The following is an 18355-nucleotide window of genomic DNA, read 5'->3' as shown; positions in this document are numbered from 1 at the left end:
GATATTTTCTTTCTTGCTACATGTTACAATATGCTTTGGCATATTGGCTGTGGATTTTAGTGCTGCATTAAATTTACATCTCTTCACCACAGACGACAACTACCTGCGGAGAGTTAAGGATTTCATCGTTGAGGGAGTTGCCATAGTCTTTTCTGTGGTGCAAAAAGGGCCAAAAATGTCAAAATATGTTTTAAATCAAATCAGGTTAGTTGCAACATGCTGAAATCTGTATTGTGTCTACCCACAGCTGAATAGTTTATAACACACTGTGCAATTAAAAAACCTCAGTGTAAAAGATTATCATTTGTTCTGGAACATAAAAGTTTGTTAAGTTTAACTGTAGAAAATGGACACAAAACAAACCAACAAAAAATCAGATTACTAAAAATAAATAGGCTACAATATAAAAAATGGAATATAAAAATAGTTGTATGTGATTTTTAGATGTGTCCAGGTGAGTAATACTGTCAGAGGCCCATACACACAATGGTGTTATTCCTTTTTTTTTTTTATCTAGCTGCTGTTTGGAGCGATTCTCTGTTACAATGAACCCCAGTCTCCCCTATAATAATAACAACCAGACTTTTGACATTTTGTTCCTGAAAACAGTAAAAAGGCTTCTTTGTTTTTTTATTACTTGTGCATGAAGCCCAATGGGCATATGTGTTGTTATCGTTATTGTAATTGTCATTGTTGCTATGTTGTTACTGTGGGTTTAATATGGTCATGCCTTTAAAGCTCTTTACGCACACACACACACACACACACACACACACACACACACACACACACACACACACACACACACACACACACACCAGTCATGGCTAAGCTATGGTGTTACAGCAGTCTGATGGTTATTTCTCTGTTCCGCTGTTACCTCCTGACAGCTGCAGTCCGTGTGAGCCGAGGACGACACATACAGAGACGACGCACAACCTACTTCCACTATAAAAATGTATAGGCTACGATACACATCACCTTTAGATATTAAAGGAATATTAAAAGGGATAATCAAACGTGCTTTTTCTCACGAGGATGAGATGGACTCAAACAAACACATACACACACAAACAGCACCTTCTCTATGTGGGAGAAGAGGGAACCCAACAGGCTATGTTAGCCTACAGCGGCAGGCCTGCGCTCTGACCGGCACAGTGAAGATGTGATGAAATGATGCCTTCATCCGCTCATTTAGGCTAAACATGCTGCTCGTGGTGATTTGTTTTTGTTTATTTTAAATTAAATTGAAAATGGTTTACACCATCATTGGAAATTGTATGCGATCTGTCTGTTGATTGTATTGATCTTGTCAGTTCATCGTTAGGTTTTTGTGCAGCGGGTTTAGGTCTTTATTTGATAGGCTATTTCCAACACAACTGTATCGAAGGCCTATTTCCTTACCGTCCAGTAGGCTACGGCGTTGTAATATTTAATTACGTAGCAGCCAATATGGTATACTGCTAATAATATTTCATGTATAGCCTTTAGTATATATAACACTAAAACCAGCATAATATTACAAAAACAATACACATAATATGCACTTATTATTTAGGAGCTTATATCACTATAATTTAGGCTATAATATTATATTGTTACTATACTTTTTATATGACATGATAATAATAGCACTACGACATTTCACCACACACACACACACACACACACACACACACACACACACACACACACACACACACACACACACACACACACACACACACACACACACACACACACACACACACACACATATTTAGTCTATACACATATATAAAGGCATACATACATATAGGCTATATTATACAGTCATATTTAAATAACAGACGTAGGCTATCATTAGGTCATTATACTATTTGCAATGAATATTTTGATGTTTTGAATTACAGAGAAAGAGAAAATCAAAAAAATACTACACTGTCGCATTACTATCATTACGACTTAACTACATGATAACATAATAATACAAAAGGACCTAATAATGTAACACGTTATTCTAATAGCAGCGTACAAGCCTATACATCATTATTGTGGTATGGTCCAAGAGAAAAAAACTACAATAGTGGTATTTCATGTTTGATGTTTCGGATCATCATAGACCAATAATAGGATTGCTGTAGTTTTTTTTTAATTATGATTACATTATGCCAACGTCAAGGTGTTTCACTGCTCACAGGTATTTAGTCCGAGTTTGAGTCCACAGAGAGAAATTGTCTGCCTCCTTGTTTTGTCAAAGTCAGTGCAGCGCCTCGTAGCTTCCCTCATTTATTGCGGCCATATAATCAGCTCAGCGCTCATCCTACTGCAGGGTCATAAAGCAACAGCATGCATTTGGAGAATAAACGTGACTTTCCCCACACTCAACACAGAGACACACACACCATGAGAGCTGCCATAAAGTAATTTAGGCCAGACAGTCATCGTGACTATATGGTTTTATTGGACACCCTTTCCTGCCTTCGAGCCTCAACTGTCCTTCTAAATGTTAAAGTCATTGTCTGCAGATGAGCCCAGACAGCTTCAATCCCTTTTCTTCAGACCACGACAGACAAAACAAAGGGAATTTCATTATACGGAAATAAAACAAAAGCCTGATAGCGTTTGGCTGTTTTATTTTTATTTTGTATCATTATTTCAAACCTCAGACCATTGGTGTCGCCTATAACAAACGAATGGTCCAAACTTTAAAAATAAATACTGATTCGTTTCGGTTGCAGATAATTTAACACTGCAGTGTATAGGAATCTAATTGATTTTATTTCTGTTCCTTATGAATAAGAAGTAGGAGAGAAGCTTCTCGTCTCATTTGCTAAATTAAAGTGTCAGTGCTTGAGCGCGCGCTGTGTGAGTTATTTCCAAATATTGACTGAACGCTATAGCTTTATAGGCTAGTATTAAAAAGAAACTACATGAAGGCTAATAAAGGCAAAACAGTGATAGTATAATTATATTTATTTTAACATATCGTAATAACAAAATAAAATAACCTAATAAACTACACAGTTTCACCCCACTGATATAAGCAAGTCAGTAAAAAAGGCAAAGAAGGATAAGCCAATATAATATGTCGTGTTGGAACATAGCACTGGAATAAGTTAAAGAGACCATTTAGACAATGTCTTAAATCAAAAATATCTATATTAATTAATGGAAATGCTCCAAATGAAAATGGTTTTGTTTTGAATTTGGGAGAATTTTTGTCAGTGTTCTATAGAAACAAAATGCTAATTTCACGGCAACACACACCTTTCTATAGTAAAACCATGGACACTGATCATTTGGTTCGTCTCTTAATTTTTCCCAAAACACACAAAAAAATGATAAGTTTTTACTCAATGTAGCTAAGACCGAACTAGAGATCAAATGAAAGTAGCAGCCGCATCCCGAGGGAACTATAACAAGAAATAGCCCCTAGTTCAGCTGCAAACATTAAATAGGACCGTAATTGTAATGTTCAAATTAACACTCCCTATTAAATGCTGCCGCCAACACAAAGTCAGCAATAACACTGCATTCATTCATAGTATACGACTAAAATAACATGAGTATGCGAAATTAAGATATTTAGGAGACAAAGTCCTGCAGCATTTAGGCCCTACCGAAGCATCGACTAGGTCTATTTTTAGGAGGAAATTGTAGGCTACTAGTACGCCTATTGTAGGCTATAGGCTGCTATACAGCCTAATAGGAATTCTCTTTTAATATAGTAGGATACTTTAATACATTATTTCAAGGTTTCGTTTCAAGAGGGATACAAATAAAATGTGTAGGCCTGATGAATTAAATTATGATAATAATTCGAAATTATTTTTGTCAATAAACTGACATTTTTAATTATGTTTTCTCAATGTGACGCGGCTGAATGACAACATTTAAAAGGTGTGACTTGACCACGTAGGTCAAAAACAAAAACAAACAACACCGAGAATCAGCAGTTAGGCATGTACTTGCGGACTCTGGCCGCTGGGTGGAGGCGTTGTTCTTTCTACATGGCACGTCTCCATGTATCGGTTCTATGGTGTAATGGTTAGCACTCTGGACTCTGAATCCAGCGATCCGAGTTCAAATCTCGGTAGGACCTGACTTTTCTACAGCTCTCGGTTCCTAGATCGACTAGGAAAATAGATTAGCCACAGTCAAAATAATTCCTTCTGAATTGCAGCACATGTACTGAGTTACATTCCACCAGTGCTGCTTCATCTGTCAATTTACACAAATGTTCAGTGCATTAACTGAAGTATAATAAGTTTAATTGTAAGTTTTTTCCACTGCATTTATCCATACAATATTTATACACTGAAATTCATCCAATTTCCCAGCTGTATTTGCTTAAAGACTTAAATTAGTGATACAATGGGTTAATACCAAGAGAGAAGTGATATTAAATGACAATTTGTGAATGGTTATGATGCTTAATTGAATCCATCCTGGTTTAAAACCCATCCTGGTTTAAAAGGGTATTTTCTCCAATTTTACATACTTCTATAAAAACCTATTTTAAATGTGCAAGAAGATATATTATACCAAAGTGTTTCATATGGAAATGTTCAGAACACATTAGGCCTTTGTTTTCTGAGGTCTACTTATGTCCTAGACCATTGTGTATATAAATAATTGGCTGAAATGCTGAAAAATGAATTGCGATTTTTGAAAAACCTGGAAATTTGTATGAAAGAAGAACCTTTAGTCATCCTGTTGAATTGTTTTGGCTCTTGAAATTGCTTCTCCTGAGCTTCAAAAATGCAGTGGACATTTTCCAACACACAGTAGGGAAGTGCACACAACATGACTAATATGAAATTTAGTCCAGACGCTTTTTGGTAGAAATGTTGTCTCTACTTTCAAAAAACATTAGGAAATTAGACTGAATGAAGACTTTGAACCAAATATAATGATTCATGTGATGTATACTAATAAAAAAGGAAGCATCACAAAACATTTTTCAAACAAACTATTAGGTAAATATAAAAACAATAATAACAAACTACTTTCATACTATGTATATACTCTATGCACTATTTCCAAGCTAAGTGGTAGCTGGGGAGCTTCTGGGTCTTGCTTCTCGCGGTGTTTTCTAAGCCTGTAAGGGACTGACAGTATCACAAGAACATTCTCCGGAAACAGGAGGACCTCTAGTTTGAGATGATGTTTTCATTTTATTTTTTAGCTATATCTTCAGGGAGATATTAATCAAAATATGTGTGCACGCGCGTACGCCCCGGCGCGGCCGTAGACCCCAGAGGGAAACAAATCCTGTTCTACAATGGTGTATTGCATCTGGAATCAGCTGTATTAATACCTCCACTTTATTTTTAATCTTCAAGATAAAACCAACACCTTAAAGGGATAGTTCACAACTTGTATGGGTTGTATGGGGTACTTTGGCATAGTTAGTGTGTTACCTTATGGAGATGGGGGTCAGCACAATCATTTTAAGGAGTTTGAGGGAGGCGTCACTGTAGCATTAGTCAGCCTTGTACTGTTGCAGAGGGGGCCAGAAGAAAAACGTTTTTCCTCGACATATGTGAATGCTAACCAAAAATCTAAATACAAATTCAATTGTACGCTATACAGAGCATTTTTCTACAGCTTTAGTTAGCGTTAGTCTAGAGGCTGTTTGTCTGAGTGATACAAAGGGCTGTCTTGCGGAAACTTAAGCTGTGGAAAAAATCGCAGTGTAGCATACAATTGAATGGATATTTAAGTTTTACGTTAGCATTTATACATGTGGAGGAAAAACCTTTTTCTTTTAGCCCCCTCTGCAACATTAAAAGGCTGACTTCTGCTACAGCAAAGTCTCCCCCAAATTACCTATAGTGACTGTGCTGACTGCCATCTCCATAAGGTAACACACTAACTATGCCTAAGTACCCCATACAACCCCACTTCAAAAATACTTAGCTACCCTTTAAGGTCTCTGTAGGGCAAGCACATTGACCAATAGTTGGAAAAACAGAATAAAAAACATCAGCTATGGCTGAGAATTGTCCCCCGTCTTCTTTCATAGTATTTAAATATCCATTTTATTTTGAGCTAATTACTTTAAGATGAAAAAGTGTTGTAAAGCAGTAACACAATGCAAACAAATCATAAATGCTCTAATCATGTAAAAGGGCCATTCTCTGTATAACATTTGTAATGGAGGGCTGTATGCTTGTTGGTTAGATAGTTTGTGACCACTGCGGTGCATCGGTAAGAATGCAAAAGGAACGAGGATTATCTCTTCACGGATTTATTTAACAGTTCGCAAGCACGTACAGCGTTTGTGTGTGTGTGTGTGTGTGTGTGTGTGTGTGTGTGTGTGGTTCTGAAACAGAAACATAAAATAATACAATCAGTCTAAATAATATACATTATTATTATGAACAGGAGTTAAATGCTCTGGCATACATTATGTACAGATTAACCAATATGTACTAATTCCTATGTTAATCAGATGTGAACACAATTACAGTGAATCCTAAATAATACATAAGATGGCCCCAATAAGTTCTATAAAACTTAACAGTAAACATATGCATCTAATTAACACATATAAAATACTGGCCATTACGTACACGGTAAACTCAAATAACTGCTCTCACATTAAACAATCCAGAGCATGCAGACAAATGACAATATACACAATACAATATGAACTTGCAACCATGTAAATAATACTCACGGTTCTATGGACGCACACATAGCCATTAATGTCGAGCAAACACACTTTAACTGTATATTTCTCAATAAACTACAACAGCACTCTTCCAACAGCGTCTCTCTCCGTCTCATATGTCTGTTACTTTCGGACTAACGTTTCCCGCCGTAACATTCTAAGGAGACTCGAATCTGCCTGGCAACCGGATGCGCATTTGTGATTGGCTGATGGAAGTTACCGGGCGGATTAATAACTTCGGATGCCCGAACTGACCGTCCTTCTTTACAACATTAATTACCTTTTTTAAAAGGGCCATTCTCTGTATAACATTAATTACCTTTTTAATTCATGTAGGAAGTTAAATGTTGTAAAAATATGTGTCTGCTCATTTTCTCAGAAAGTAGACATGAAAAGAGAAAGCTCAACTAAAATGGTAGCGAAGCACAGGTGGATGGTAGTATTTCACCCCCTAAAATGAAATGTCAACAATTGTAATGAATAAAAACAAGAATGTTTTATGGCAGCTATACTTTCACTTGTATAAGGGAGGAAGAGTGGGGAAAAGCACTTAAGAAAGTTGGAAATGATCAAATATAAAAAGAGACATTGTAAATGCACCATATAAGAACTAAATGAAAGATTGTTTAAATTAGCCCATTCTGGAATGATGAATGAGACTCACTGAGCAGCACGCTCTGATAATGATGAGCAAAGTTTTTTTAGGATTCAGTGGCCATTAAAATGCCCTCACACATTTTCTTTTACAGCTTATTTAAGTCTTTCAGGCAGTTATTTCAGTTGAAATTTAATATGGTTAAATAATTAAGACCTTAAACACACCACTTTTGTTGCAGCAAAAGTCTTCCCTTGCAGAAATAATGAGTGGGAGTGAATATATTATTTCACTTTGTTGAATTAGGGAGACATTTGTGACTTATTTTAAAGAATGAAAATTATGAAGCAGTAAACTGGACAGGTGAGATTAATAACCCTTTTATTTATATTGGGCTATGTCCAATATACTATTTCATTATGAGTTTTACGTTTATGTTTGGCCTGACCATGACTTGAATGGTTTTGATCTTGTTTGTATATTCTCATCGTTTTTAAATGTAAGCATGCACTGCAATGTAAAAATGCACAGGTGTTGAGGGCAGTCCACTCAACAGCTGTGCCTATGGCCTTAGCTAATTGGGATCCCAATAAATCAAATAAAAAATGTCAGAGGCAAAATGATAATAATTTTGAAAAAGACAGCCTATGTAGCAAATTTGCCTAGGCATTTTTTGTTCAGCATTTAATAGAGGACACTAATATAAACCGCACACATGCAATGTCCATCAGATATTTTGGTTGAGTCTTGCCGCTCTCATAGCTCATTTTAAGCAGCAAAACTATATATGTTCAGTACCAGATGGGCAGTCAGGCTTAGGTTTTTCAGGTGGCCAGAACGATTATGTTGCTACATAACTACTGGATATGTAGAAATGCAACAGTCTGACGTAAAATCACCTTTTATGGCAGTGTGGTGTTCACAACTTGATTCTGCTGCCCCCAAGTGGCAAAACAATCTGTTCTCGTAGGTTTAAATACGTTACCTGTAAGACATTGTGATAATAATATTCCAACATCATTGCAAGAATATAACATTCATATTTTGCAATACAATTTTGCAATAAAATATAAGCATCTTAATTTAATTATTTTGCTGGGAAAATTCCCCTGACAAATAATATACAGAACATTTCTGATTCCTTTTTTTCGTGTAAATCATAATATTCATCGTGTGACAGAGAAATTGAACAGTGAATCTGATCTCAGGGGAAATTGTCTATTTGTATTTTTGTTTAATTGCTGCACAAACACTCAACCTGGACAGCTGAATGTAACAAGGACGCTACAGGACTGAACAGAGCAGATACTTCATGGAGAAACTTAGACCATTTAATGTGTACCACAGGATGAAGCATCTATTTGATCACATAAAATACAAGGAAGGCTGGCTCTGTGCCGCTCTGGAGCCGATGCACAAGTTGCTGAAGATAGAGAACAACTACACAGCCTACTGGACGGACAGCAGGGTGTTTTAATGGGAGATTCCTTCAGCTCTCCTGCCATAAAGAGCCATACTGGAGGTCATACTGTCCACCCCAATATACATCCACAATGACTTCCCTCTGTGCTGGGAGAGGAAACTCCTCCTCTGAGTGTCATTTCATTTAGCACATTTAAAGTGATCTTAGTGATGTAATATTTTTTTCTGAAAATTTGAGTCATGATTGCACGGTATTAAACTTATCTAGTTTAGTAGTTTTTGTAAATATAGTTTGTGTTTTTTTACAGCTGAAATGGCCATTGCAAAAAAATGTTAATTCAATAGTTTTGTTTTGTTTTTGTTTTAGGAACGATTACATATTCACATTCGTTATAGCCATGTCCGCTATCCATATCCCATTATGCATTAATGGACATTTTTAAATTTAATGAATTTGGGGTAAGATTAGGCTACATTGCAGTATTGCTTCATGTTGGTGTATTTGGGTTTCCTGTTTCCAGGCTTAAATATCATTCACATGACATTTTCTTTCCTTTAATTTTTTTTAAAATACTATAGGCCTAATTGTCTTAATCCGCCTTGTCTACAATACATGTAACATAATTGCAACGTAGATTGGCTCAAAGACAAATGTATTTAAAAAGGGTTTAGGCTGATTTTACCTGATTTTATATTTTTTAAGGTTGGTGCGTGCTTGTTTTTATTTTATTTATTTAGACATGCTCTCGAATGCAGCTGTCACACATTGCCCATTCTTTCTGCATGATTCTATCTCTCTCTCTCTCTCTCTCTCTCTCTCACTCCCACACACACACACACACACACACACACACACACACACACACACGCACAGGTCATAAAGCCGTCTTTACGAGCCAACACTGGCCGCCATTGGCCGCTAACTGTCATGTGTGCGCGTGCAGTGAGCCCTCACCTCCAGCCTTGCCTCGCGCGCTCTCGGTAGCACAGAACTGCTGCTCGGAACCCGCGCGCCTCCATGGAAGGTTTCTCCACATTCTTTTTTTCTTCTCTGCAGTAGGCCTACTTCCCCCACCCAAGACTATATAGATTTGTCGATTTTATTCGTTAAATGTTATTGTAAAGGTCCCGTGTTTACACACATCAGACACCAAATAACGTTCATTACCGAGAGGCTGATGTGAAAACAACTGGCAGAAGAAAAAATGCGTACGTAGATCATCTCTTGCACATTTCCTCTCCTGTCTAGTCGAAATCTTCCAAACTCTCTGAAAAAACAACAACAAACAAACAAACGAATTTCGACTGCTTTCTTTTATTGTGGTATGGTTTTTATTCGTTTTTAAATGTTTTTGTTTGTTCTGTTGATCTCAGGATGCTGCAGTGGAAAATGGAGTCCAGCAGACTGTTCACATCAGGTACGAACAACGAGCTTTGACAATTGAACTGCAATTTAACACTGACGAGCATGCTCCACTAGATGCTTGTTCGAATAGGCCTACAGTAATTATGTTGAGCTCCGGATTTCTTACGTAATCAAAGTTCATGAATCAATATGCTCTCATGTTGCATAATTGATACATTTATCCAATTAAGCAATGGAATGCAGAATATTACAGAATAGCCTACCCAATTTGTTTGAATGGTAATCATACATCAGGCTCTATTGTGTCTGCAGACTGGTACTAGGGTCAATGACGTGACGCCCATTTTTTTGTGTCCGTAAGGTTAAATTAAATTTGAAAATGTGGAAACAAAAAAAAAGCTTACACATTACTTTAACACATTCATTTCTAGAGACCCTATTCAAAAGTTTTTGGTTTTATTAAATTTTGAGAGAATATTTGGAGATAAAAGGCAAAAATGTCTAAGTGGTGTAACCGTCAAAACTTCGTACCACAAAATGTAACTTGCTTAAATACAGTGAATTTCTCAATATAACATCCTATAAACTATTTTGGCATTATCCTAAAATGGAGGTCATTGTGAGTATATAAATTATATTTAGATATAACTTTCATATTTGTTCTAATAATTTGGGGAGCGAGCGAGTGTCCTGAATTGTCAAGTGGTGTAACCATCATTCAAGGTGCCATTTCGTTCAAATCTTTAAGAACAGTAAAGGACCCCTGATGAACATGACTGCTGCATTCCAAAGTTAAGAGCTCTCCAAGAAATATAAGATATTTGCACTTTTAGGGTATGTCAAGTATCATTTGGGTTACATGTCAAATGGTGTAACCCAAATAAAACGTTGAAAAAATATTTTTTACATAAATAGTATTATTTGTTTTAAGAATTATATTTGATTTATTCACACCAAGACCATGTCCTCAGATATGAGTCCATGATAATGCCTGTCAAAATAGATTTTTAGTCGAAATGTCAAATGGTGTAACCGGTTACACCATTTGACTAATTTGACAAACATCTCGGTTTTTGTCAATTTTTTTCAAAATTCACTAGTTTATGATACTGGTTTAAAATGAAATATGAGCTCAATTACTTTTTTAAACCAGTTTTAGGTTATTATTGTTTGTATCTTCTAAAATAGTTGGTATTTCCACAATTTTATCACCAAAGCTAGGTACGGCTAGGATGAAATCATAAAGTGGCATGATTTTGTGATTTTTTAATTCATGCTTAGCTTCAATGCATATTTTTATATCATTCCTTTTCATTTTAATGTCACATAATTTCATAATACATGAATAAATTATATAAATGAAGCATATGAACAGTGACACCTAATGTGGAAGGATGAACAGCAGCTTTAAATACCTAGAACTCCAACAATTTGTGAATAGTAGAAAATGTTAATCAAATTTAGGCTGCAGAATTGAGCAACTTTCTCTACAATAGATGACACATTCAAAAGAGGAAACAAGCCAATTACCTTGCAAAAAGAGGACAGGAAAGGTAGTTTTCATGAACAGAAACAAGCGTGCACTCACACTCACATGTGCTGCTGCAAGCTTTTTTCTTAAATGTAATCAGATCACAAGGCATACCGTCAACCAAATAATACCTTGCTTTCAGATTGATATAACTAGATATGAATTCACTGTTTAAAAGGGAATGCAGGAGCAGGACCCTTAACATACATGAATCTCCTAGTCTCTTCTACCCATCCACCTAGCTCTTTCTCACAAACAAACATAGACACACTTAAACGCACAAATACACAATTTGTTAAGACATTTTGTTGTTGATTGAATTTTTTCCATAAATACAATCAAATGAGTTTGACCCTAGAACATTTTTGTCATCCATGGAGATCTTTATTTAAGAGTGTTTTTTCTTTAGGTTTAAGAGCATATAATTACAAAATCTGAATGTGAAAACAATACGGCATGCTCTTGAACCAGAAGACCACGCTCGTGAATAAAGATAGATAATTACTCCATAGTCACCTTAATGGTATTTGTTGACCAATGTTTTAAGTACATGAAAACAAAATCCAATGGCAAGTCCAAACACAGTAACTATCTTGACTGTAGTGCCTGATTTCAGTGTTGTTTTTTCAACTTTTTGGCTGTAGAAGCAACACCGTCAAGTGGTGTAACTGGCTTGTGTCAAATGGTGTACCCAGTATTTTTCCTAAAAAAATCAAAATGTACATGTAAATTAATGTAGGCCAGAATTGATTACTCTTCTTAAATGTATTAAATCATTTTTAACACTTTTAACATGATTGGTCAACAATTATTTAGAAAACAAGATGTTTCCAGCTAACGTCCTGCTCAAAATTGCAAAAACGCATAAAATTTAGATTTAGGGGTTATCCAAATAAAATCTTTTTTCATGTGATATTTTGAAATGGAAGTTATTATTCTTATGAGTTACACTCATATTACACTATGGTGGACAAAATAATGAATATTTCTTATTCTTTTGTGGTTACACCATTTGACATTGTCAGGTCCATTTGGGCCTACTTTTAGTAGAAAATTGTGTAAATCCCATTTCCCATGAAATAAAACTAACAGAAACACAAAATGTATATTTTAAATTGATTCAAGGATGCTTTTAAAATATATTTTTGAAAGATTTTCAAAAAACCATCATGACGACCCTTATTCGTCATTGACCCACTAGCTAAATATAATAATACTAATTCCTTTAGGACTCAACTGCATATGTGGAGATACAAGAAATAATTGTTGTAAGACCAGCCAGGTTGCACTGGAAATGGTTGTGAATGCAAGAAAGAACACTTATGATAAAAGAAAATTGCACTCCTTTGCAATTCCCAAACTTTAAATTATATCCAAGTGTGTACATGTTTGTGTACATACCACTAGATATTTCAGTGAAGGGTCATAAATGCATGCAAGAAAAGTATACTAAGAATATAAATACATATTGTTTGGATGTATAATGCAGATACAGAGACAGTTTTTTAAAGTGCAGTCTTGCACCTAAATTTGATCATGAGACCCACTTCATAAGTGTTAAAATGCTGATTTATTTTATATATATATATATATAGACATGCATGCGTTTCATCACAAATCAAAAAACTAAAATTGGGTTATTTTAATGCAAACAGAAATAAATGAGATTTTAGGTGCCATGAACACGTTTTCTGTTTCTCATCTGATCTTATGCCCTGACAGCAGACACACAATGTTGTCTTTCTTTCATTTGTTATCCTTTTCCTCTGGTTATCTTTCTTCATAGTGGTTTTATATGAAATATGTTGGGGCCTCTGTAAAATAAATTGAATTTATCCTCCATGAATGCACTTGCACAGATGGACAGAAGGAATCCTTTTCTACGTGTTTTTTTTTTGTTTTCATTGACGTACTCCTTTTTTTTATGAGGGCAGACTATGTGTCCAACAGACAGAGACAGTATTTTACTCCCCCTTTTTTTCTTTTTTTTTTGTAATTTTGCATTTCATCTTTTTTTCATGAGGGCAGAAGGCGGGGTGTGAGAGATAGAAAGAAACAAAGACAGTATTTCACTGGTGCTGCTCAGTGAAGCTCAGCTGACACTTGATATTTACAACCTACTGCAATGCAGCAGGGAATCTGTGCGTGTGTGTGTGCACGCGCGTTTATGTGTCAATGTGTGGGAGAGAGAGAAACAAAGAGACAAAAGGAGACAGGGAAGACTGTGACGCAGAGAAAGACAAACATTAAATTACGATGAGACAGAAAGACACAAGACAGGCAGAAAGAAAAGTAGCCTGAGAGAGACAGAGACAGAATGATGAAGGTATAAACCCACACCTAGAGATGTGTTTGTGTCGTCTGTCACTACAATACAAGAAACACGCCCGTCTCTCTGTCTGTGCAGGATGCTGCAAAGACTTCAGATTCAGCTTGGACGTTTACAAGGAGAAAAAACACCTGCAGGTTCGTCCCCACGGCCTGATTTTTACTGAACAAGCCAAACAACCGCACAACGGATCATGTGGGATAATGTTACATTACTTCTGAATACAAAATACCTTTCTGTCATGACTTGTCTTCGATGTTTCACCACCACTGACTTTATTCTTTTAAGAAGCTCATTCTTATGCATGTCACTGATCATGTGTTTCTGATATTCCTTCATCTTTCAGGTTCAAGTCATACTGAGCAGATGACCTGAAGTGGTGCAGTGAGCCATTTTCATCGGAAGCAGGTAACAAACAAACACAGCAAAAAGACATGTGTTAACACAGAACAATTAAATTTTTTATATTCTGTTTCTCAGTTTTTTTCCTATTCTCACTTGATATTTCTATGGTATTTCTTATTCAGATGTGTCTGTTCTACATGTGTTAGATGAATAATATACTGGATTAAACATATAGATTATAACAGATATAACTGTGTGAGATGTAACAAGTAGTAATTTTATTTTGTGGCTTTGAATTTAAAGTGGGACTTTGGTTTAAACTGTTGATGGACATTCAGGTTGATTTTTAGGCAGTTTAGACAAGAGTGCTGTTGTTATTATCAGCCACTAGGGGGAACTATCAGTCAATAAATAGAGGCTACACTATGCAGTGCAGAGAGGACACAAAACGCAAATCCCTCCATCAAAGCTGCATATTTCTCAACAAAATGGAATTGGAATAATATTGTTTAAAATGCTTGACATTAACTACCAAACTGAGCGACGTATATAACTGTAAAAAATGTATTCCAATGCTACGAAATTAGATAAATGTAGGCAACAGAAAACAAAGAAGAAAAAGCCCAAAAACGTTTAAGATGAGACTTCTTCTGCACTTTAGATGTGCGTCCGCATCCTCGCGCTGTTGTGTATCTTTTAACACTAGATGGCGCTACAAATTCAACGATGAAACTGTCTCTGCGGGTTTTCATCATGTCATTTCAGACTCAGGTAACGATACCACAGTCCCGGAGGTCATGGCAGTTATTTTCTCCCAGTTACCTTGAATGCACCTCTAGAAGGGCGTACTGAAGTTCCTTGGACCTTTATTTTTTGGGGGGCTTCTCTGGATGTGATGTTACGTTACGGCAGCTGGGAGGCGTTGTTAGGCAATTCGCCAGAGCTCGCACTCTATAAATCACAGATTCTACTGGGTTGTGGTTTAAAAAACGGTGACACTCTGTTAATTAAAGGAAAGATTAAGAAAACGGTTTATTTCGCAATGCATTTCTTGAACAAAACATCTTGTCCGCTTAACTACATTTGTGATAATCAGTTTAAGCATGAGCATTAATTATTTATTTAATTACGCAGATGCTGACCATTATGGGGATATTTTGCATTATATATAGCCATTTTAATAGTTATAGAAATCGATAAAAATGAAAAAAACTAAAAACAAGTTGCAAAACGAACATACAAATAATGTTTTGTGCTAAACATGACTCAAAATAAATGAAATTAATGTTATTTAAGTGTTTCTGCAGACAGCTTACCGAATGAATGCCGTGCCCGTGATAGGCACATTCTAAACTTGTTTGGGCATTATTATTATTTATATTAGTATTATTCACATAGGCTATATTGAGTAATTTCAAGTAGGACTTTCTTTGAAGCTTCGTTGCAACTTTTGGTCTAATGTATTGTTTTGACACTTCGACCCTGTGGCTGCTGAGGACACAGCCACACACAGCCTGTCTGTTTACACAGAGCCACTTTATGGTTTTATTGCTCCCCATTTACGGAAATCAAAGCAGGAAACAAATGTTCCAAACAGCATTCCAGAAACATCCGGAAAAGTGCCAACAGCGTTTAGTCTGTGCTTGTTGTGGAGGAAAGGACTGCAGTGCAAAACCACACGGGGGTCTGCAGGCAGACTCTCCGTTTTTACGCACAGGGGACATCACTTTTACGCACGGATGTAACCCACTTTTCACCACAATTTCAGCAGAGATCATGTGTAGCCCTCCATTATCCGATCCCCCAAAATGTCCCCAAAAGGCTATCATATAGAAAGCGATAATTATATTGAACCTCAGCAAAATAAAATAAAGTTTTCTTTGGCAAGCTATATTCTAAAAATAAAAGAAGAAAAAACCCCGATTTTTTTTTCCAAAAATAGGCAATATTCAATCGAAAATAGAAAAAAAGGCAAGTTTACAACCAATCAGAACACGTTAGAATCACCACAAACCCCCTATTTTTTAATCTCCAAACGCGCAAAACCCCAGAGATTAAAGGCTATACCCCCTCCCTTTGGCGCCATTATCGAATAAAGTGGCTCTCGGTGCAGGGCCTAATAATTTATGAACCCGCGTGGGAGCAGGAAAAGAACTGAGCACGTGACAGTAATAAAGTGTGTTTTATTGCCGGCGTTTGACAAGCCCCAAAATATAACTCAGAGAGAATAGCCGACAGGCGGCCAGATGGGATTGGTAGCCGATATTTGTCCGAAATCAACAGAATGCTCTTTGTGTCGCTGAGAGAAACATCGGAGACGGTTGAAATTATCAGATTGGATCCCTTCCAGCGGGATTTTACTGTAACGAACATTCGTATTTTAACGCGAGATCAGAGCAGAACAAGTAAGTGTGTCTTGTTTTCATATTTGGCACAGATATGAAGTTATGACTGGGGGAAGGTGGGCAGAGATGGTGGAGGTGGGGATGTTAAAGCTGTGGTCCGGGGAGCCCCCAAGGGTCCAGAGATCCACCTGTAGTCCAACATATAGCCTAATCTAATTAACTCACAGCAGTGGTTATCGGTTTGGCTGAAAGAACATTCGGACATCAAATTCAATCTTTCAGGGCTTTGTTTTGGTGAAATTTCAGTGGTAAGACTTGGCATTTGTTGAATTTAGATATTATTGTTGAAGTTTGTTATCTAGAGCTTTTCAAATAAAATTAGTGTTTGTAAAATGTAATGCTACATCAACAGAAGAAATCACTCCAGGATAAAAATAGTCAGGGAAGCTGGTTTCTGAAATACGTTCGGTTTTAAGTTTTAGTGTCGTTTTAGTAGGCCTACGCTAAAAATATGTCAGTTATTCGTTTTTAAAACTTGTTTGAATCATTTGTAAGTAGTCTCCCTAAAAGGCCCGTGGAAAAAAATGTTTTCCCATTTATTTTTCAAATGAGGACTATACTATTATAGGATCATAGCTTTAATAATTCTAAATGCCCACACATCCCATTACAGAGAAAATAATTAGGCTATATCAAATATAATCTCCTTTTGATTATGTTCAGATCTCTGATATTTCTGCGTCTGTGTTTTTTCTTGTTTCTTAGGAAACATGACACAGCGATCGCCTTTGTGGCGCACACTTCACGCAGCAAATATGTTCTTAAGTGGGTGTACAGTATTTATTTTATTTTACTTTCTGAAGCTGCATTAACCTTGTTCCATATATTGAGGATTATCCGGATTAGGTATTTGACATCACAATCCCTCATTTAGAAAGAACAAAATATGAACATTTATAACAACCAAAATTAGGTTATTAAAAAGGCCAAATGCGTAGAAATATCTGAACAATTCAGAAGAAATTCACGGAAACAAAGGCTCGAAAATAACTTTATAGGATTATGACCGGGGAGCCATGGTGTTGTTGCAGCTTTCAAAATGATTTCGTCTCCTTGCCGTATAGGCTACTGGCTGTTTGATATGTGTAAACACAGTTATCGGGAGTTATGGCACTTTCTTCAGATGTTACATTTTACGAGTATCTCTGCTCACAGCAAGCCTCACTCGTATACAGGCTATAAAACAGAAGCGAGAAGGGAACTATACACCAGCAGTTTACGACGAGGAGAACATTTTGATTATAGTCACAGCTGGTGACCCTGATGACAGGCAAAAAAAATACAAGACAACGGCGACATTAATCTTTTAAACAAGCGTTGACCAAATAATGTTTAGGGTTTAAGAACACTGTTGGTGACTTAAATTAGCTTCAACACGTGCGGAATTGACTACATTACTTTATTGGATTGTTCACAAACGTAGTTTTGTAATGTTCTATTTTTAATTTTGTATTTTACGTGAATTAATTTAATAGTATTATTATGGAAGAATCTTATAATTCTATGCAGCCTGGTTTGATGAATTCAGATTCATTTATAGTGCCCAAACTGGCTGTATGCATATTGAAATAGCCAAGCGTATAGGCCTAATTGGTTTGTCATTAGGCTACTTAGTGCAATGTCTTTATCTCTCTATTGTCTCTTTTTTAGACAAGTCTAACATATTTTTGGAAAATAGGCTATAGGCCCACATTTAAAAAA

This window comes from Ammodytes marinus (genome assembly GCF_949987685.1).
Source record: "Ammodytes marinus genome assembly, chromosome: 11".
NCBI classification, from domain to species: Eukaryota; Metazoa; Chordata; class Actinopteri; order Uranoscopiformes; family Ammodytidae; genus Ammodytes; species Ammodytes marinus.
This window is presented reverse-complemented; position numbering follows the sequence as displayed.